Source organism: Camelus bactrianus, chromosome 9 (assembly GCF_048773025.1).
Source record: "Camelus bactrianus isolate YW-2024 breed Bactrian camel chromosome 9, ASM4877302v1, whole genome shotgun sequence".
NCBI lineage: Eukaryota > Metazoa > Chordata > Mammalia > Artiodactyla > Camelidae > Camelus > Camelus bactrianus.
In genome coordinates, this window is record NC_133547.1 from 4,362,138 (window position 1) to 4,383,540 (window position 21,403).

Here is a 21,403-nt window from a genome sequence, read left to right on the forward strand (position 1 = left end):
CGTGGTAGAAAGATGCCAAGCTTCCAACTATAGCTTGTGACAAGGAGACACTCTCCATTCTGAAATGTGTGGATGCCATCCTACCCTTTCCCAGTGATGGATTCACATTCAGAGCCAGAGCATTGTGAGAGAAAATAAGCTTTGTGCTCCTTTGAACATGACAGCTGACATCCAGTATCTACTTCGAATTTGCTCCCAACCAAAAACATTTCTTTTCGGTAAGTGATCTTCATTTCAATTTCTGTTTTCTTTCACATCACACTTTCACTGAGAGTCACTGTAGTTAGTGCTATATGCATAATATCTTAATTGAGTTTTCTGCTCTGTAATAAGTTCTAATGTTTTTTCTCATTTCCCAGATAAAGAAACTTGGATGCGACCAGAAAAATCCCATCCCAGGAAGTGGCTGAATCCGGATTTGAATCCATGCTGTCTGGCTGCAAAGATAATTTCTTAAGCACGTAGCTACACTAACAAGGCACGTTATTTATACCCTTCAACTACTCAGCGTCTGTAGTTAATTTCACGGGTGTGTCTTTCCATTTTTAATTGACTTAATGTCATATGTAATTGTGGTTATGGTAACTTTCTGTTTGATCTATACAAGCATATTCCTGATTTTTGTGCATTTTGCTTTATTGCTTCTCACAGATGCTGAATTTTTTTTTTCACACATTGAAGGTTTCTGGCAACCCTGCATGGAGGTCTTTGGTGCCATCTTTCCAACAGCGTTTGGTCAGTTTGTGTCTCACATTTTGGTAATTCTCACAATGTTTCAAACATTTTCATTGTTATTATATTTATTATTGGTGGTCTTTATTATTTTTTCTCTTTTAAAATTTTTCAATGTATTTTTTTTTTAAGATTTTGTGGGAGGGTAACGAAGTTTATCTGTATTTTTAAGGGGGCCCTGGGGATTGAACCCAGGACCTCATGCATGCTGAAGATGCACTCTATCGCTGAGCTATACTTTCCCTGCAAAATATTCTTCCTTAATAACAATGTATTTTTTCCATATCCTTGTTTGACATTATTTTTACTACTCTGAGAATTTTTTTTTTATTTTTAATTAAAAAAATTTTTTTGAGTTGGGTGGTAATTAGGTTTATTTATTAATTTTTTAATTTTTAAAAATTTATTAACTTTTTTTATGGAGGTTCTGGGGATTGAACCCAGGACCTTGTGCATGCTAAGCATGTGCTCTACCACTTGAGCTATATGTACCCTTCCCCCTTCTAATGAGATACTATGTTGATTACAAGTTAGTACATGTAAAGCATTTGGAGTAATGCTTAGCACATAGGAATTGTTCAAACACCTTTAGTCCCTGCTGTTGTTAGCATTATTATAATTTAAGTTTTTGACCTCTCCATAAAGCTACTGTGGACTTTGTCATCTTGGAAGACACCCCTCAGACCATAGCTCATCTAGATACTGAATATCACTCAGTGCGTAGAACAGAGTATCTAACACTCCTGCATAGACAAACAGCTGTTGAGGTTTTCTTTTGTATATATGTATATTGAAGTATAGTCAGTTTACAATGTGTCAGTTTCTGGTGTACAGCATAATGCTTCAGTCACACCTGAACATACATTTCTTTTCATATTCTTTTTCACCATAGGTTACTCCAAGATAATGAATAGAGTTCCCTGTGCTATGCAGTATGAGCTTGTTTTATTGAGTTTTATATATATGTATTTCATGTGTTGTCCAAAAAATGAAAAATCCACATTGATTCAAGGATATCAAAATCTCAGTGGAAAAGCACAAGAATTTAAAATTGGAGATCCATGATTTACTCTAAATCCTTTTCCAGGGAAGTATCAGAATACTTACAGCAACTGAATTGATCCTTACCCCTCTCTCCTCTTCCTCATTTTGTGTGCAAATAAGAGCTTTCCTCACAGCCCCTTGGTGAAATGTGTTCTCATTTCAGGGAAGTTTGGCATTCGAGGATGTGGCCATCGAGTTCTCCCAGGAGGAGTGGGAGTGCCTGGACCCTGCTCAGAGGGCCTTGTACAGGGACGTGATGTTGGAGACCTGCAGGAACCTGCTGCCCCTGGGTGAGGATATCTTCCCTCTGGGAGTTGGGATCTACCCTTGGGTGTCTTTGCATTTTCCCTCTGTGCCTCTTGGGAGCCCCTGATTCACTTGACTGATCTGCAGTCTCCGGTGACTCAGACATGAACAGCTTCATGATTTGGCATCAGGAGTTTAAACATACCTTTTCCTCAAAGGCTCTGCCCACTTCGTGATACATCAGGTGTTTTTCCAGAGCTTACATGTTTATAAAGCTCAGTGGCAAACTTCTCATATATCCACTTCCCTGTTTTCTACCCTTGTGCATTTTTGAAAATTATTTTTGGGGGTGGGAATTACGTTTACTTATTTTAGAGGGGCTACAGGGGATTGAACCCAGGACCTTCTGTGTGCTCAGCGTGCGCTCTACCGCTAAGCTCTCCGCTCTCCTCCCACCATGTGCTTGTGACTCAGCACTTCTACTAAGAGAGCCTGGTGTCTGCATATTGCACTTGTCCCCATGCATTCAGAAGGAGGCTTGTGGAGGACGAGTTTGCTAAATACTTTTCCAGACCCACTTGTAATGTCCTCACTCCTCAGCTGAGGAAAGAGCTGGGATTCTGAAAAGTGACTGCACTTGATGTTTATGTCTTTTGATATGTAGGGATTTCTGTTTCTGATACAAATGTTTGCATTTTGGAGCAAGGAGAAGAGCCCAGGACTGAGAAGAATGATGTGAAAATAGCAAAAAAAAAATCTAATTGTTGGGAATGTGTGCAAATTGTGATCACAGGTCAGATCTCAAAGGCAGCCCCATGAATAGTGTTTGGGAAACTGATCACTGGAGAGTTTTTTGGGAAATCCAAAGTTTATTTATTGTGAACTTTCACAAACAGTTTTATTTCTCCCCAACATATCCCTCTACCCTTCAACATGTGAAATGTGTGGTTTCACCCTCCGTGGTGCTGCAGCTCCAAGAGACAACAGCAGAGTGTTCCATGTTCAACACTGTCATGTGCCTCCTGTGAGCTCGTTCTTTGACTCTGAAGAGCTTTGACTCTGAAGAGCGTGAGGCGGGCTGTTTTTTTGGAGTCTTTTGTCCCCTCCTCTCTCCTTCAGGGTGGGATTCCACCGGATGCTCTGTTCTCAGTCCACATTGATCAGAGCTGATGCCTCCAGACTCCAATCCCCGGCCCTTGCCCAGTTCCCTCCCCACTGGATGTTCTTGGAAGACCTACTCACAGAATGGGAACACGCTGGCTGCTCTTTGATTCCATCTGGCACCTCAGAACCTGCATGATTCTGTCTGCTTGTTTACATCCCTCAGCCTTTTTTCTGCTTTTGCCACACACTTCAGCCAGTCCTCTGGATCCTCTGTGATGGTTACTTAGAAAGACTGTCAGGACAGCCAACAGAGAGATCTTCTCATCCCCAGTCCCACATGGTGAGAATATATGTCTTCATGCTCTGCGCGTGGCATCTGTGGGTAGAGTTCATGGTTCCATGCGGATAGTCTATAAGCTCTGACCTCCATATCATGCATTTTTCCCCTTGTAGTACTGTCTACCTAGTCATGGAATGTATACTCTTCCTGATTTCATATTCTCCTAAATTTGCATGATTATCCCTCTGAAATGTGCTTTTGAAATACATAGTCGTAGGGTCTGAAATGTTACCCAGTTTCTTTGCTGTGATAATCCAACATGAATTAAAGGACAGCTTCTGGTGGACTCTATGGGGTGGGTTTACTGGGTAACAAAAAATGTTTCATGGAGAGTACTTTCTGTCATATGCTGTAATATATATATATATTTTTATTTTACTTTTGGGGAGGGTTAGTAATTAGGTTTGTTTGTTTGTTTGTTTTTGGAGGAGGTACTGGGGACTGAACTAAGGACCTCCTGCATGCTGAGCCTGTGCTCTGCCAGCTGAGCTCTACCCTCCCCCTCCACTAAGCTAGACCCTCCCCACCGTTGTAATATTGTCCTACTGTGTACAGAATCACTCCCTGAAGCTACTTGGTAGAGTGGCCATTTGTTGTAAGATTGGAGAAGCAAACTATCATGAGAGACTGACCTGTGAGTCTTTCCAGTTTTATTTTCCTGTTTTTGAGGCATGTCACAAAAGCCTGTCTCAAGGGCATTGTGACAGTGTTGCTTACATACACTAATGACCATCCCTTTTGAGCCTCAGTAAATAGTGTAGGAATTTCTCCTAGAAACAACATGGTCCAACTTCTCATCCTCATATCTGTAAGGCTGTTGACTGAATTATTAATGACGCCACATTTTTCATCGCCTGTGTGTGCCCCTGTTCCTTCTATCTCCAGATCTAATTTTGAAGTGTCTGAATGACAGATACTTTCAGTGGTGAACCATAATCTGTTTTAAGATACTTAAATTTCCTGTTTTCATTTTGTAGATTTCTATGCATTATAAATTATCTTGATATTTGTTTATTTTACCATGAGGTCTGTGTTTTGGATGTTACTCTTAGTTGTTTTTGTTTTTATGTTTGCAAAGTGTGAGATGCTTGATTGGGGAAGGCCCCCCCCGCCCCCCGCCCCCATGATGGAATTGGTGATCAGTCCCTTTTACAGTTCTTTATATATTCTAGATATGAATCTATTATCAGTTACATGATGGATTTACCTATTTCTTCAAGAAATTTGGGGTTGGGATTTCTTTAGGGATTGGGGTGAATCTGTTGATTGTTTTGGCTAATATTGACAACTTGACAGTACTGGCTTCCAATTCATGAAATTGGGATATTTTTGCATGTATTTGTGCCTTTTCGAGCATTTTTCACAAGTGTTTTTAGTTTACTGTGGACACATAATTCCTTTCCTGTATAACATTATGCTTAAATATTTTGCTTTATATTGATGCTATTGAAAATGGAATCGTTTTCTCAATTTTTGGATTATTTGTAATATATAGGAAACTAATTGATTCTTACATTTTGCTTTTATATATTGTAATTTTTTCAAATTTATTCATTATTTCTAGCATTTTTTCCCCAGAATCTTCAGAGTTTTCTACATATTAGATCGTATAAGTTGTAAACAGATAGTTTTGCTTTCTTTTTCTGTTGGGGTACCTTTTATCTATTTCTGCCTATGCATTCTTTTTATTTTAATTTTTCTTGGCAAGAGAGGTAATCAGGTTTATTTATTTACTTATTTTTAGAGGCAGTACTGGGGATTTAATACAGGGCCTCGTGCATGCTAAGCATGTGTTCTACTGCTTGAGCAATACCTTTACCCCCACCCCCCTGACTCCGACTATGCATTCTTTCCTGAACTACTTTTTTTTTTTTCTAGGAACTCTAGTAATAAATTTTTAGAAATAGTGAGAAAAGGTATCCGTGTCTTGTTCCTGGTCTTAGAAGAAAGGCTTTCAGTGTTTTACTATTGAGTATGATGTTAGCTGTGGGCTGTTGACATACGTCCTTTATTGTTTAGAGCTAGTTTTTTTCTATTCATGTTTTATTGTTTTTTTTTTTTTTATCATGAAAGGCTATTGTCTTTTGTTGAATGCTTTCTCTGTGTCACATGAGATGATCATGGAAGTTTTTACTTTCATTCTGTTAGTGTGTTGTTTTACTTTGAAGGATTTTCACATGTGGAAGGATCCTTGCATTTCACATATTCTCCTTAGGCAAAGTGTATAATCTTTTTAATGTGATGTTGATTTTAGTTTACTATTTTATTGATGATTTCTGCCTCATTATTCATTAGAAGTTTTAGCCTGTGGTTTTCTTGTACTGTCTTTGACTTTGGTATTAGAATAAATCTGGGTTCATAGAGGTAGTTGAGAACTGTCCCCTTTTGTTCAGTAGTTTGGGGACAAGTTTAAGGAAGGTTGGTCTTAATTGTTTTTAAACTTTGGGTAGAATTCTGCAGTGAAGGTCTCTGGCTTTCCCTTGTTGAGTGGTTTTTGAATAGTGATTCAGTCGCCTTACAAGTTACAGGATTTTTTGGACTTTTAATTTCTTCATGATTCTCTCATGGTGGGTTCTGTTTCTATAGGAAGTTACCCATTTTTTCTAGGTTATCCTATATTTATTTTATTTTTTAATTAATTAATTAGTATTGTTTTTAAACCTTGCATAGAATTCTGCAATGAAGCTCTCTGGTTCTCCTTTGTTGAATGGTTTCTGAATAGTGATTCAGTCTCCTTACAAGTTACATGTTCTGATTTTTAATTTCTTCATGATTCTGTGTTGGTAGGTTCTGTTTCCATAGGAATTTATCTGTTTCTTCTAGGTTATATCCTATATTTAGACATAGAATTATCTGGGTATTTTTTCTAAATTAAAAAGAATTCTGTAAAACTAGTTGTAATCTGTTATAATGTTATGTTTTTCTTATTCGGTAATTGAGTCTTCTCCCCTTTTTTGTTAATCTAGATGAGGAATTGTCAATTTTCTTGTCCTTTTCAAAGAAGCATTTTGTACTTTTGTCATTTTCTGTAGTTTTATTCTCCATTTCATTTGTCTCTAGTCTAATCATTTTTCCTACTTCTAGCTTAGGTGTATTTTGTTCTAAGATACTTCTATCTTGTTTTTTTTTTTTTTTTAAAGAATTTTTTATTCACAATGTAAATTCAGAAGGTAATTCATCAAAGATGTGGGCTAGAATAGGTATTTTAAAGAATAATGCAGTTCTCATCAAAAGAAAAAATTTTTCTCCTATTTTGCCCTCTTTATCAGTATGAAATTACGGATGCTAACTAAATTCATTGTGGTATTGTTCCATATGCTGTAAACCTGGAACTTACATAGTGATGTATATCAGTGTATACAGAGTTGTGTAAACAACTCTTTAATGCTACTACGTAAAGAATTGGTTTTAAAAAGGAAATAATTAAAACACGTTGGACAAAAGAAAGAATAATGCCATTTATAGCAGTTAAAGAACTGCATTGCTTTTTTCAAGGCAATGGTTAGTGACCTAAATTGTCAGATGCCTTAGTCCTCCAGTCTCAGATCCCAGGTTCTGTCCCTGAGATTGTGAAACTGAGCAGTGTGTTCAGTTTGCCCTTCTGCGTGAATGAATCAGAAAAGCTGTTCTGTAGGGTGTCAGTATATATCCCATTTTACCCAGGGAGAGTTTTGTATTTGTTTTTTGCATTAGTAACACAGAGACTAGTCCAGTTCTTATTTATTTTAAAACTGCTTAAATTAATTCCAATTTTGAAAATGTTCCTGGATCCTACCAACGCCCCATGTCAACCCCTCTCTTTCCCGTCTGGGAGCCCCAAGTTCCGGGACCTCTGGATTGCTTATCCCTGGGCAGCAGATCATGAGCGCTAACTGCTGGCAAAACAGCTTTTTATTTAAACCTTTTTTTTTTTTCTTAACATTTCTTTATTGACTTATAGTCATTTTACAATGTTGTGTCAAATTCCAGTATAGAGCACAATTTTTCAGTTATACGTGAACATACATATATTCATTGTCATGTTTTTTTTTTCTCCCTGTGAGCTTATTTTTAAACCTTTTTTATCTGAGGATAAAACATCTTGGCATCTGACATAACTGGTCCACATCAGTGTAAACTTTTACCTAAAGTCTCTTCCAGACAGTAACTTAAAACAATTGCTTCAAGGTATGGGATAGTATCTCCCCTCCTGCTGCGCGACTCTGGGAACAGGCCTCGCTGCCTCGCTGCCCTGCCGCCCCCGCCCTCGGCCGCTAGCGCTCCGCCCAGGCCACGCCCTCTCCGTTATTTATTCGCTGGGGCCCCGCCTCCGGAAGTCCCGCCTCTTACTCTACCCTCAAGAGTTTCTCCCGGAACCGGAAGCGGAGAGCGGCGTGGAGGTCACGCAACAGAGCGAAGTTTCTGTTTTCTGGTGTTCTGTGCCGCATCATCCCGCTCATTTAGTCCTCAGGGTGTGGAGTTGCTACGGACCTAAGGCCTCGGCACTTGGGTCTTCGGCCCCACGTAAGTCCGGACGGCGTTGCTCTACTTCGGTTATCATTTTCCTTTGGGTTTGAATTTCCTGAGAGTGGTCCCTGCCCTTGGCTTTTCTGCCTTCGGTCACGGAGACACCGCCTTTCTGCCGTTTTCCTGCTTGAAACGCTTTACTACCGCCGCCCCCCCCAGTCCTCCAATCCCTTTCCCCATGTAACGTCGCCTTCCGCGAGGTGGATTTGCCCCTCCCCCCCGCCCCCAACCTCGCTGTCTCGGCCCCTGGAGGGCAGCGCCTGCGGCCTCGCTCTCGTGAGGCCGCGTCCTCTCCCCGGGTCCCAGGATTCTCGGGAGCCCGGCCCTTTCCTGAGACCCCCTGCCTGCCAGCCCGTGTCCTCGCGTCCTTTTCAGGCCTTTCTACGTAGTCAGCCCTTCCCCCACCCCGGGAAGTTAGAGGTGACCATCCCTAGCCTTGTTTTTACGTCCCAAATTGCACCCTGGTGGAAAATGGTGTCTTCGGTAGGCGGCCATCTCATTCAGTCGCTATCTTTCTAAATACGTGGGTCGAGAGGACCAGGAAAAGCAGGTGAGGGGTGTGAGAGAAAAATAGAAACACTGATAAGGAGAAAAGAACGAGGGAGGACCGTTGGGGACGTAGAGGATGGTTGAGGCACTTGTAGAGAGACAAAAGAGACAGTAAGAGGAAAGAAATTAAACCTTGAAAGTAACAGGTGAATTAAATAGAGGTACATTAAAAAGCCCATCTCCAGGTGTTGGAGATCGTCGTAGGGAGAGTGGCTCAGGATCAACGGTAGAAGGGACCGCAACGGTGGTGAGGCTCTTCACACGGAGAGTAGGGGGAGAGGATGAAACAGGTGGAACCATGACCCTCAGCGTCGTGGTGCTGGGAGAGAAAGGAAAACTAGTAACTGGAGAAGCAGAGGAAGAGAGAGCAGGAAGTATAGCTACCAGGGAGTACCAGAGAGTGGGCCTAAGGGACTGTAAGTGGGGTATTAAAGGTGTAACCAGAGGCCAGAGAGGAAGCAGAGATGGAGGAAGAAGGAGACAGAAATATATGGAGATTTAGGGCAATCAGAAAGGTTAGAGAGGAGGCACTGCTTTGGGAAAGATCCCTGGTGTTCTCATTTATTTCAAGTGGTAAATCCATCCTTCTCCCGAGGAAAAAAAAAGATTGGAGATAAAGAGCAACAAGTGGGAAAGAGAGTTGCAGAGTGGGGCAGGACAGGAGTGAGGGAAGACATAGGAGGGGAGAGAGAGCAGAAGAGTGGGGAACAAAAAGACAAAAGAGGGAAACAAACAGAATGAAAGGAAACGGTAGTGCAGATACAGGAGAAAACTGGATTCACCTGGAGGTGAGCTGTTTCGATGGGACGATTAAATCATGAAAAATGATTGGCGGCCGTAGAATTTTAAATTTTGTTTGAATTATACAGATGAGGCTGGAGTTATGAAACGTTCTGTAAGGCCTGTGCATTTTCTAATTACTTGTACTGGAAGATAGCTTCCATTTGCAGCCCCTGTCCAGCCTGGGGAGCAGTGGCGTGAATCAGGCAGTTATGAATTACCCTCTTCCCTTTTCCTAACGATGGAAGGAGGTCAGGGGAGGACACGTGGGGCAAGAAATGACTGTCCCTACGTGGTACTTTTTTAAAGGAACTTTGAAAGTGGTGTATTTTGTAATGTATTTACTTTTTTGTTTCTTTACATACTCTTTTGTAGCTTGGAATGACTTAAGTTCATTAAGTTTCTACTTTCCAATAAATTTTTAACTTCTGAAACCATCTTTGGTGGCCTCTAATTTTCTACTCATGTCATTCTTTTCTAAATTCTTTTCTATCCTCATTTTTTTCCCCAAAATGTTGACACCAAAGTTTTGGGTTAAAAGTAATTCACATATTATTTCTTTTTAAAATTTGTCTCAGATTTATTCCAAACCTGAGTACTTTATTCTCTTTATTTTATGTATTGGAAAATTTCTTTGGTAAGTAGTACGTAATTTTAGACTGTTGTGAGGAATGCTTGTCAGAGATGTCACGTGGCTAGTTAGTTGCTCAAAGTAAGAGCCATAAGATGGAGTAAGTCCTAAAAAGCCCAGCAGAACTGGTGTCCTCATGCAGTGTCCTGAGGTGTCCCCATGTTAAGTGTGCTGTGTCACTGCTGTGCTGTAGCCCCCAGGTCTTCCAGGCTGTGCACATCCAGGGACCTGTTCCCACCTTGTTGAGAGCTTTGCCTTCCATCAGTGCTTCTGCTCAGAGTCAGGGATAGTGATCTCACTGTGCTGAGGGTGAGTAGAAGTCTGGAGCCTAAGGGGGCATGATGGTGGCCTCCCTCAAAGAGCTAAAGTATCTTTTAATTACCTGTGAGTGGGGAGAACAGGAGACAAGAAATCTGGGGACCGTCTGTCTCCAAGACTTCCTCGCTGGTCTCAAATGCCTTTGTGACTGGTCTCCATCAGTTCCCCAGCTGCTAGTAAGTTTTCCCAGGAGGGCCTGCTTCCTGACCGTCATACTCAATGTCCAGTGTCCTTTGGGTGGCAGCTTGTGTGTGTTCCTGTCATGATGCCTTTGCTGAGAGGTCCTTTCCCTTTTGCCCTGTTTCCCACGCGTGTGTGGAGGAGAGGTGGAGAAATGGGGAAAGTGGAGGGGAGCCTGTGGGGTCTGCAGGAGGGACCTGGCAGCCGGTGTGGGCGTCAGGATGAGCCCCATGAGCGGTGTGTGCGCCTGTCCTAAGTGGAGTTGTGGGATCAAGGACTGTGTGAATCTGTTTGAAGGGGATGTCTCATTCAGGCTGCAGGACCAGGATGTGGCTTTGTTCGTATTTGCAGCCTGCATGGAACGGTGTCAGGTACCATGGTGTCTTAGCACAGTTCCGTGGGATGGATACTGAGACTGGGTTTTGCATGCATGGGCTTAATTGGGAAACTCACATCACACGTGAGGAGAAGTGATGGCAGTGGAACGGCACAGAGAAACTGTTTCCTTCAGTGGTGTTAGAACTGAGGCCTGAGCTGAGCCCACGGAACTGTGAGTGTAGGAGGATGGGTGCCTTGTCCTGAGGGGCTGGATTTAGAAGGTGCCCCCCAGCATTCACTCCAGTCCGTGACTTGTAGGGGTCTTTTGGGAGGGCGAGAATCATCATGCAAGCCATAGAGTAATTAGAGGGAAAATCGCAGAGATAATTTTATCAGATACCTTTGATATCTTTGAGTATTTTGGGTTCCTAGTGAAGAAGGTTTCAGATGCACTTGGAAAGATGCAGAAGACTGACATGTTTCCTTGGAAGCTTTGGGGTCACACTGGGTCATGCGTGTCATTGGAAATATCCCTCTTATCAGTCGTGTTGGAGATGACAGTGCTTGGTCAGGGTCACTGTCAGTGAACGTATTGTCTTGTGGTTAGTGACTCCGTGGGTGTCTTAAGTACATTTCCCTCATGACACGAGTTACTGCAGTTTGGAGTGTTTCCTGTCATTGTATAGCAGGATGGGCAGTTAGCTTGGGTCCTGTGGGGACTGTGTTGTGCTCTGGGAGAGTCTGAGTTTGTTTGACTACAGAAGGGAAATTATGTGTCGTCAGCTGAAAATTGCAGAATGTTTTCAGTAGGGTGGGCCTGCTAGGTATGTGCCTATGGGCCCAAGGTGAGAGGGGCCATAAAATTCTGTGACGTAGGGAAGGATTATTCCAGGAATCAGAGGGCAGCAACACCACAGCGATCAGCGGTCCAGAGGCTCATCCTTCACAAGACGTAGCTGCAACTTTCTTGCTACCAGGTCAGTGCTGGATATTCTGTTATGCACTCTTGTCCCTCCCCACATATGCACACACAGGTACAATACAGAGAATAGGGGACCTTTTTGCACTGTTGGTGGGAATGTAAATGGTTCTGCCAAACTGGAAAACAATATGGAGGGTGTTCAATAAATTAAGTGTAAAAGAGGCACACAGTCAGACCCACTTCTGGTGGATATCCAAAAGAAAAGAAATCAGTATTTCCAGGGACATACCTGCACTCCCGTGAGTATTGCTGTATTCATAATAGGCGTTTTGCATATACATGTTTCAGACCCTCTGACCAGAGATTCCCCTTCATATAGTCTGTGTGGGGGTCCAGCCTTAATGATATTTAAGGTCCCCCAGGTGATTCCAGTCTGGGTCCCTCACTGAGCATCCTGACTGAGTCCTCCCATCCTGAGGGCTGAGATCCGGGCTGAGAGGGAGAGGGCTCTGCTCTGCGTGGGGGTGGATCAGGGCCTGGTCTGTGACCTGAAGGGGGCTGTCGGGTCCAGCTGAGGCACCCGCTGCTGCCGTGTAGGGGAGGGGCTCACCAGGAGGGGAGGGTGATCTGAGGACAGTGTGGGGAAACTCCTTTGTTGGTGTGTGTGTGGAGTTTCCTGTCCTGAGTCCCTCCTGTGACAGTGGGCAGCAGAGGACTGTTCCACGTGGCGAGGTCTACCCTGTGTGTGTGGTTGTGGCACAGGGAGGGCTGTGTTGATTCTCAGCATTAAAGGACATTTTTCCAACTTTCAGGATTGACCTCTAAAGACTCACCTTTCCTGAAGGAAAAGTCCAGAAGAGGAGGAAGAGGAAAAAAAGAAGTCAGAAATGGATCCTTCTCAGGTAAAGTCCTATTCTCACTGGATTCTCAGTCTGTCCTTCCTGAAATGCCCTTTTCCTTGGACTCGCTAATCCTGTCTGAGTCTGCAGCGTCCTGCCTGACACCTGTACATGCACAGTCACCCAGGGCCCTCCCTCAGCGCCTGTCCTCCCCACTCAGACTCCACTCCCGGGACCTCTGGACCTGGGACTTGTGAAGCGGCTCCCTGGGCGGCGTCCTGGGTGGGCTTCACCCCCGTGGGTTGGAGACGCGGAGTCAGTGCTGTGGGGCAGCAGGGAGGGTTTAGGGGCCCATCTGGGTGCGCTGTCCGCTTTCTGTAAACCAGAGAAAGAAGCTGCACGGGGAAGTCAGGTAGTAATGTGCACAATACGTGGTAAATTCTGGAAGAGACCAACATAGAGAAATTTGTTCTTTCTTTTTACAACACGTTCGAAGCATTTGGAGTGCGTCACTGATTACACAGCTGTAACGACTGGGAATGGGATGGGAAGTTCCGAAAGGGCCATCAGGGATACACAGGGTATTTTATTCCATCATCTATTTTACCCACTGATTCTGTTCTTCATTTAAATTTTTATTTATTTATTTATTTTTGGGCCTTTTTTGTTTGTTTTTTGAGGGGGGTAATTAGGTTTATTCATTTGTTTACTAATGGAGGTGCTGGGGATTGAACCCAGGACCTCTCACATGCTGAGCTGTACCCTCCCCCACTTCGATCATTTATTTTAAACTGTGAACTCAACCTGCATTGCTGAGTGTTGGAAATCCTTTAAATCACTTTTGTCATCTCCATTCTTCATATTTTGTCTTTTCCGTCTGTTGGTTGTGCCCCTTGACACACAGGCGTTTTTGATTTGATGCAGGTAAGGCTTCAGCTTCATTCTTCTGCACGTAGGCACCCGGTTTCCCAGCACCATTTGTTATGGAGACTGTCTTCTTTCCAATGGTGTAGTCTTAGCACCTTTTTGAATACATTTTACACATAAGAAAGGGTTATTTCTGAGCATTGTGTTCTTTGTCACTGGTTTATGTATCTGTGTTTATGTCAGTAACATGCCATCTTGGTAATTTTGTGATACGTTCTGAAATCTGGGAGCTTCATCTTTCTTCTTCAAGAGTGTTTTGGCAGTTTGTAGTCACTTGAGATTCCCTGTGACTTAGCATGTGGTTTTTTTTTGTTTGTTTTTTTGGTTTTTTTTTGCATGTTTCCATGTTTTATTTTTATTTTTTACACATTTTTTTTATTGAGTTACAGTCTTTTTACAATGTTGTGTCAAATTCCAGTGTAGAGCAGCATGTTTTTCTATTTCTGCAAAATTTGCTGTTGGAATTTTGGTAACGATTGCATTGACTCTGTAAAACACTTGGTGTGGTTTGGATATTTTAAGGGTAGTCGGTCTTCCATGAGTGCTGGATATCTTTCTCTTTATTTTTATGTTTTGGATTTCTGTTAGGAATGTGTAGTAGTTTTCAGTGTGCAAGTCTTTCACCTTCTTGGCTAATTTACTCCTCAGTATTTCATCCCTTTTTGCTGCTATAGTAAATAACACTGTTTTCTTATTTTCTTTTGACGTTGTTCTTTGTGTATAGGAATGGAACTGATTTTTCATGTTGATTTTGTGTCCTGCAACTTCTCTAAAAATTTTTTTGAGTTAGCAGTTTTCTTGTGGAATCTTTACTGTTTATACATATAAAACTTCGTCATCTAGGAAAGAAGGAAATTTGACTTTTAATTTGGATAACAGATTTCTTTTTCTTGTCTGAAACGTCTGGCTAGGACTCTGAGTACTTTGTTGAGCAGTAGTGCAGATAAGGTTCATCCTCGCCTTCTTCCTGATCTGAGATGAGAAGCTTTCATTCTTTCACCATTGAGTATGATGTTCGCTGTGTTTTTTTCATAGATGGTGTTCATTATGTTGAGATAATTTACTGTTTCTAGTTGGTTGGATGATTTTTTAAAATGTTAATTTACTTTTTGTTTTGTTTTGCTGGGAGGAGTTAATTAGGTTTATTTATTTATTTAATCTTAGAGGAGGTACTGGGGACTGAACCCAGGACCTCACGCAAGGTGAGCATGCACTCTGCCACTGAGCTACCCCCTTCCCCCGCTGTTGAGTGTTTCATCTTGAAAGGTTCCTGTATTTTGTCAAATGCTTTTTTCTGCATCAGTTGAGATGATCCTGTGTGGTTTTTTCCTGTAATTTATTAATGTGGTGATTCACATTAATTGATTTTTGTTTCTTCATTCCTCCTTACTCCTTAACGTGAATAAAATACACTTGGTCATGATGTCAAATGTGTCGAATTTGGTTTGCTAGTATTTTGTTAAGGATTTTGCATCAGTATTCCTTAGTGATACTGGTTTCTACTTTTTCTTTCTTGTTGGGTCTTTCTCTGAGTTTGGTTTCCGAATTACGCTGGCTCCATGGAATGAGTTTGCCAGTGCTCCCTCTTCAGCTGTAACATATTTAGCAGGGTTAGAGGTAATTCTTTTTCAAATGTTCAGTAGAATTCTGTAGTGAAGGCATTTGGTCCTGGGTTTTTCTTTGAGATTTTTTGATTACTACTTGAATGTCTCTAGTTACAATTTGATTCAAATTTTTTATTTCTTACTGGTTAAGGTTTTGTTAGTTGTATGTTTCTAAGAATTTACCTGTATCTTCCAGATTATGTAGTTTGGATGCATTATTTTCTTTTTCATTTTTTTTTTTATTCAAGTAACTGCAAATAGGAAACCAGAAGGGGGCCCCAGGCTGGGACAAATACTGGCTACCTCCTCCCTGACAGAACAGGGGGAGAAGGTGGCCCCTACACCTGCTGGTCAAAACAGGCCCCCCCTCCTTACTCTGCCGCAGCATCCTAGGGACAGGGCCCCACCTTCCCTGGGACTGGGGTAGTCGGTAACCCAGCCTGCTCTGCCCCAGGCCCCTTCCTCCAAAAGCATCTTGGAGGAGGGGAATATGGGCAGAACAGGAGGCAACAAGGATGAACATTTGGTGCTGGTAGCAGCAGCAGTGGCGGATGTCTAAGAATGAAACATTGAACAAAAAATAACACAACTGTCCAGAGGAAAGATGAAACCAGAACCTTGGCAGGTGGGGAGGAGCAGAAGGGTGGGAGTGAGCAAGGCTAGCTCCTTGTTATTAGTGCCCCATGTAAGGGAAGGGTAAACAGGCCAAGAGTGGAAGCAGATGGGGAGGAGGCATGACTCCAGCCCACCTTGAGTGGCTGCCACAGGAAACCCAGGCCCCTTGGGCCTCCCCTGGATAAAGGTGGCTCTGCATCTCTATCACTGCAGGAGACTCCAGGGTGAGGGCAAGATGGGCTAGAACCTGCTTAGGGCGAGTAGGGGGCTGCCCAACCTAATGCAGGGACTAGGCAAGGTGGGGAAGAAAAATGGGTGTGAGCCACACCTGCTGCTGTTAGCACAGTGGGAGTGAGCCATGTCAGAAGGAGATGGGGCTTGGCCCCCTTTTAAGGCCAGGGGAGCCCTCCCAGGCCCCTTAATGGGAAGCCAAAGGGAAGAGTCAGGGGTCAGAAGGGACCCCCAGACCAAAAGCCCAGCCAGCAATGTCCCCACCGCTGAGGGAGTGGGGATCAGCAGCGCAGGGAGCGGTGACGTGGGAAGTCAGCTTCGTCCAGGGGGCAGGTGTGGCGTGTGGATGAGAGGGGTCGCTGGGAATTGAAATGAAAGGAAAACTGCTTCCCACTCGGGCCGGGGGCCCTGCAGTGGCTGGTGTGGGAGTAGTTTGGCGGTGAGGGCGCAGGTGGGTGGCGGTGATGCGTGGGCCTGGGGCAGCTGTGGGGGCGGTGGGAGCGGAGCGGAGCTGTCCAGCCCCGGAAGGAAACTGCTCCTCGGCCAGGGAGCCGGCGGCACTCGGCGCGGTCACTGCGCGGCGCCTCCTCTGAGACTCCTGAGAGATGCCCTCTTCTTCCTCCTCCAGTTTTTTGCCTCTGCCCCTTGGTTTCCTCCCTGGAGTTGTGGTTTTCCGGGTCTTGGCAGCACCCTTATTTCTACTCCCCGCCAGCGCTTGCGCCGCCCGCCCCGCCCTCGCTGCTCAGCGCCGTCCTTTTCCTGCTTGGAAGCCAAGGGCCGCCCGGACTTGGAGCTCCACTCGCTCACCTTCCCTCGTCTGCAGAGCAAGTGGAGGAGCGACGGCCGGGATGCGCGAGCTCCGCCGCCGGGCTCCCGGGAGGGACGGTGCTGGGCGCTGCGGGCCGGCCTGGCGCCGCCTCCAGCAGCAAATGCGGACGCCTGCCTGGAGCCGCGCCAGGGCCAGAAATAGCCCGGGCTCGGAGTCCCACGTAGAGGTGGGCGCCTTGTTTTCCACAGTACTTCCTGATAATCCTTTAAAACCTCTCTCTGCCATCAGTTAGTCACTTCTCTTTCATATCTGTTTTTTGTTATTTGAATCTTTCCTTTCCCCTTAGTCTAGGGAAAGGTTTTTCCATTTAATTTTTTCAAAACTCTTTGCTTTGATTTTTATATTTTTCTACTTTCTATTTTGTTTATCTCTAGTTGAATCTTTATTTTCCACTTTACTTCTGCTGAATTTGGACTTAGTTTTTTATTTTTCTTCTAAGAGATGGAAAAATAGAATTCTGATTTGAGCTTTTTTTTTTATTGTAAGCACTTAACAGTGTAGACTTCACTTTCAGTACCGCCTTTGCTGCACAGTATACATCCTGGTGTGTTGTGTTTTTGTTTTCATCCAGATATTTGAAAATTCCCTTGTGATTTCTTTTTAGATCAATTGGTTATTTAAGAATGAGTTGTCTAACTTCCACGTATGAGGAATAATTGTCCTTCTTCTGTTTGTAGTTTCATTTCATTGTGTTTAGAGAAGTTATTTTTTATTATCTTAATCTCAAACTGTTAAGATTTGTTTTGTGGCCTAGTGTGTGGTCCATCGTGGAGACTCACGTGAGCTTGAGAAGCAGGTGCTGTCTGCTGTTGGTGGAGTGATCTGTACACGTGTGTGTCTCTTCACTTGTGTTAATGTTCGCTTCATTTTTCTGGGAGATCTAATGTTAGATGTATAGATATTTTTACTTGTTTTATCTTTTTGGTAAATTGATCCTTTTAGCTTTATGTAATGTTTTTTGTCTTTATTTTATCTTGTCTGTATTTTGTAGTCCGCCTGCTCTCTTTAGGATGGAGTATCTTTTTCCGTCCTTTCACTTTTAGCCTTTCCCTGTCCTAAGATTTGTGAATGTTCACAGTTCCAGCCTTCTGATACACACACTCTGTCTCGATGTGTCTCCTCCTGTTATGTCCTCTCATGGTCCCCGCTCAGGCACCTTGTTCGGTGGTGAAAGGCAGGGGCCCTGGCCAGCCCCCTTCCCTCCACTGTAATTTCAGAGGGAATGTGGCGAGTGGTTCCTTCTGATCATATTTGGTGAACTGTTCTTGCTTAATAACTGTATTTTTTCCCCATGGTTTTTGGCCTTGAATTTTAATTCTCTTAGAAGTTTTTGACTTTACTATTGTGATAATTTTTGTTCTTAATCTATGAATATAATGTGCAATACTAATAACTTTTCCGATTTTCTATCAATGTTTTATTACTGGAAAATGGGAAAAATGATTTAAAAAATTGTCCTAAAATATCAAGAGGCAAGTCCTCTCATTGCAGTTAATGTTGTGTAGATGTGTGTGCATGAGTTGATGGATGTCGAAGTCTATGGTTTTGATAAAGGCCATTATAGTTTCAAACTGTATTATATCTTGTCATTTTAAATTATATCTTCAGTATACACCATGGTTTTGCATTTTTTTCTACACTATCCTGTTAATGGTTTAAGTAGTAGTAAGATTACTAACATTTTATGTGTATGTGCCTGTGTGTGTTCCCACATCTCTAGTGACCTTTTATGCTGTTCCATGTTGTTCATCTTGGACTTGATTTTGAAGTTGTCTCAGGGAGCCCTCTGTCAGTATACTTTTAATGCTCTGTTAATTCACTGTTTGATTCTTAAGCTTCATTTCCAGGCCTCAGGTCTCTGAGTTCAGGTGCTTGTTGTGACATTTCTTAGCTTCTTGAGTTAGTTTCTCAGAGTGTGACACAGTTTTCAGCTCTGTAAAATGGGACCAGGTGTTTATTTAATGAGCTGTTTTGTTGATAATTCAAGTTCATGCCTGTAAAGTACTTATTTTGAGTAATGTTTATCACATAGAAATTGTGCAGACACATTTAGTCACTGCTTTTGTTACCGTAATTTAAGATTTTGACTGTTTTGAAGTCTCTGTGGACCTTTTCATTTCTGAAGATAGCTCATCTAGATACTGAGTAACACTCGGTATGTAGAACATAATGTCTAACACTCATACATAGACAAACCAGTGTTGAGTTTTATATACATGTTTCATGCATTCTCCACAAAGATGAAAAATCCATATTAATTGGAGGATATCATATCTTATGAAAAAGCATAGGAAATTAGACACCCATTATTTGCTCCAAATACCTTAACATGACTGTCAAAACACGTACTTCAACTAAATTGACCCTTACTTCTCTCGTTTTTCATTTTGTATGAGGATAGAACTCTCCTCATGGCCCCTTGGTAAAATGTGTTTTCATTTCAGGGGCTGTTGACCTTTGCGGACGTGGCCATCGAGTTCTCCCAGGAGGAGTGGGAGTGCCTGGACGCTGCTCAGAGGGCCTTGTACAGGGACGTGATGTTGGAGACCTGCAGGAGCCTGCTCTCCCTGGGTGAGGGAACTCCCCTTTAGAAGTTGGGTGGGTGTGTTTGCATTTTCTCTGTGTGCCTATTGGGAGCCCCTGTTCTGTCTGACTGATCTGAAAGCCCTGTTGACTCAGACATGATGTGGTATCACAAGGTTCAGCTGACCTTTCTTCAGATGATCTGCCAGTTTCATGTTGCATCAGGGGCTGTCCCGGAGCTGAATTATCTATGAAGCTTAATGGCAAACTTCAAAAATAATACACAGTTTCTTGTTGTCTACCCCTTGCTTTTGACTTGATATTTCTGGGATGTGTGCTAGATATCTGCATATTACAAGTTCCCTCTGCATTTGGAAGGAGGCAAGCGGTGGATGAATGTGAAATAATTTTCCAGGCCCACCTGTAATGTCGTCACTCCGCAGCTGAACTAAGACCTGTGATTCTGGAAAAGTCACAGGACTTTGTATTTCTTCCTTCTGAAGATCAGGAATTTTTGTTTCTAATCTGAGCAGGATTTCCATTTTAGAAAGAGCCGTGGACTGTGGGGAGTGATCACAGCAAAAAACCGAACTGGGCGGGAATGTATGAAAAGTGTAAACACAGGTCAGATCTTGGAAGAGCAGAGAGGAAAACACCATGAATAGTGTTTGGGAACCTCTTCTCATGGTGGAGAGTTTGTTGGGAAAATGGAAGTTTATTTATTGAAAACTCTTGCAGGAAATCTCTCTGTTAAATCATCACTCTGTCCTGCAACTTGTAAACTGCGTTCTTTCACCCTCCCGTGGTGCTGCGGCCTTTCCAGAGACAAAGGCAGAGTGTTTTTCATGATCTACAGGATTTGCCATCTGGCTTCTTTGAACTTGTTGCTCGACTTGTAGAAGCACGATGGGGGCTGTTTTATAGGGGTCTCCTGCCCCCACATTTCTCCCTCTCGACTTTTTTTTTTTAATTTTTATTTTATATTTTTTAAGTGACGTATAGTCAGTTATGATGCGTCAGTTTCTGGTGTACAGCACAATATCCCAATCATGCGTATACATAATTAGTTTCATTTTCTTTTTCGTTAAAGGTTATTACACAATATTAAATATAGTTCCCTGTGCTATAGTTTTTTTAATCTATTTTTATGTATAGTGGTTAACATTTGCACATCTCAAACTCCCAAATTTCTGTCTTCCCACCCCTTTTACCCCAGTAACCATAAGACTGTTTACTGTGTCTGCAAGTCTGTTTCTGTTTTGTAGATGAGTTCATTTTATTAGTGTCCTCTCTTCTTTTTTTAAGAGTCCACGTATGAGTGATATCATATGGTCTTTTTCTTTCTCTTCCTGGCTTACTTCACTTAGAATGACGATCTCCAGGTCCATCCAAGTTGCTGCAAATGGCTTTATTTTATTGTTTTATGGCTGAGTAGTATTCCATTGTATAAATACACCACAGCTTCTTTATCCAGTCATCTGTTTGTGGACAGTTAGGTTGCTTCCATGTCTTGGCTATTGTATATAGTGCTTTTATGAACACTGGGGTGCATGTAGCTTTTCAAATCAGAGTTCCTCCCGAATGGACTTGATCCTGTAGGATGCTCAGTTCTTGGTCCACAGAGATCAGAGCTGATACCTCTGGAGTCCAGCCCCTGAGCCTGTCCGGGTTTGGTCCCGGACTTGGAAGATGTAATCAGAAGACGTTCCGGAAAACTCGGCCGCTCTCTGTTCCATCTGGCACCTCCGGACCTGACGTAGCTGTCTCAGGTCCGCTCTGCTTGTTGAGATCCCTCATTCTTCTTTTCAGGGGTGTGTTCAGCCAGGTGGATGGGATCTTCTGTGAGTGTTACTCAGAAAGCTGTAAGGACAGTGGACAGAGGGATCCTCTTTTTGATCCTAAGTCTTACAAGGGGAGCGTGGACGACTCTCTCACACTCTTACTTTGGCATCTGTGCGTGGAGCACCTGGTCCCATTCAGGGCCCCATAAGACCTCAGCCTCATATCTTCCATTTCTTGGTCTTGTACTGCTCTGCCCAGGCTGGGAGTGCAGGCCTTTGTTGATTGTGTATTCTCCTTAGTTTGTATGACTTTGCCTGTTAAATTGTTTTGAAGTATGTAGTCCTAGGGTCTGAAATTTAATTCCGTTTCTTTGCTGTGATAAT

The 21,403-nt window shown here is 42.9% G+C and overlaps 1 long non-coding RNA gene and 1 pseudogene across 5 annotated transcripts in view; one reads left to right on the forward strand and one right to left on the reverse strand.

Moving 5' to 3' along the window:
- The first annotated feature begins 2,145 nt into the window (after positions 1–2,145).
- The window catches only part of LOC123616221 (uncharacterized), a 35,332-nt gene continuing 16,074 nt past the window's right edge, over positions 2,146–21,403 (forward strand). For 3 of the 5 annotated variants that reach the window (XR_006724121.2, XR_012509349.1, XR_012509348.1), the window contains exons 1-2: positions 10,371–12,572; positions 19,160–19,286. This is a non-coding gene — a long non-coding RNA (uncharacterized LOC123616221). Of the gene's footprint in view, positions 7,970–10,370; positions 12,573–19,159; positions 19,287–21,403 lie in introns of those variants that run through there. The other 2 variants (XR_012509346.1, XR_012509347.1) reach the window with 2 other exon arrangements.
- On the reverse strand, positions 13,736–16,939 carry LOC123616219 (uncharacterized; annotated as a pseudogene).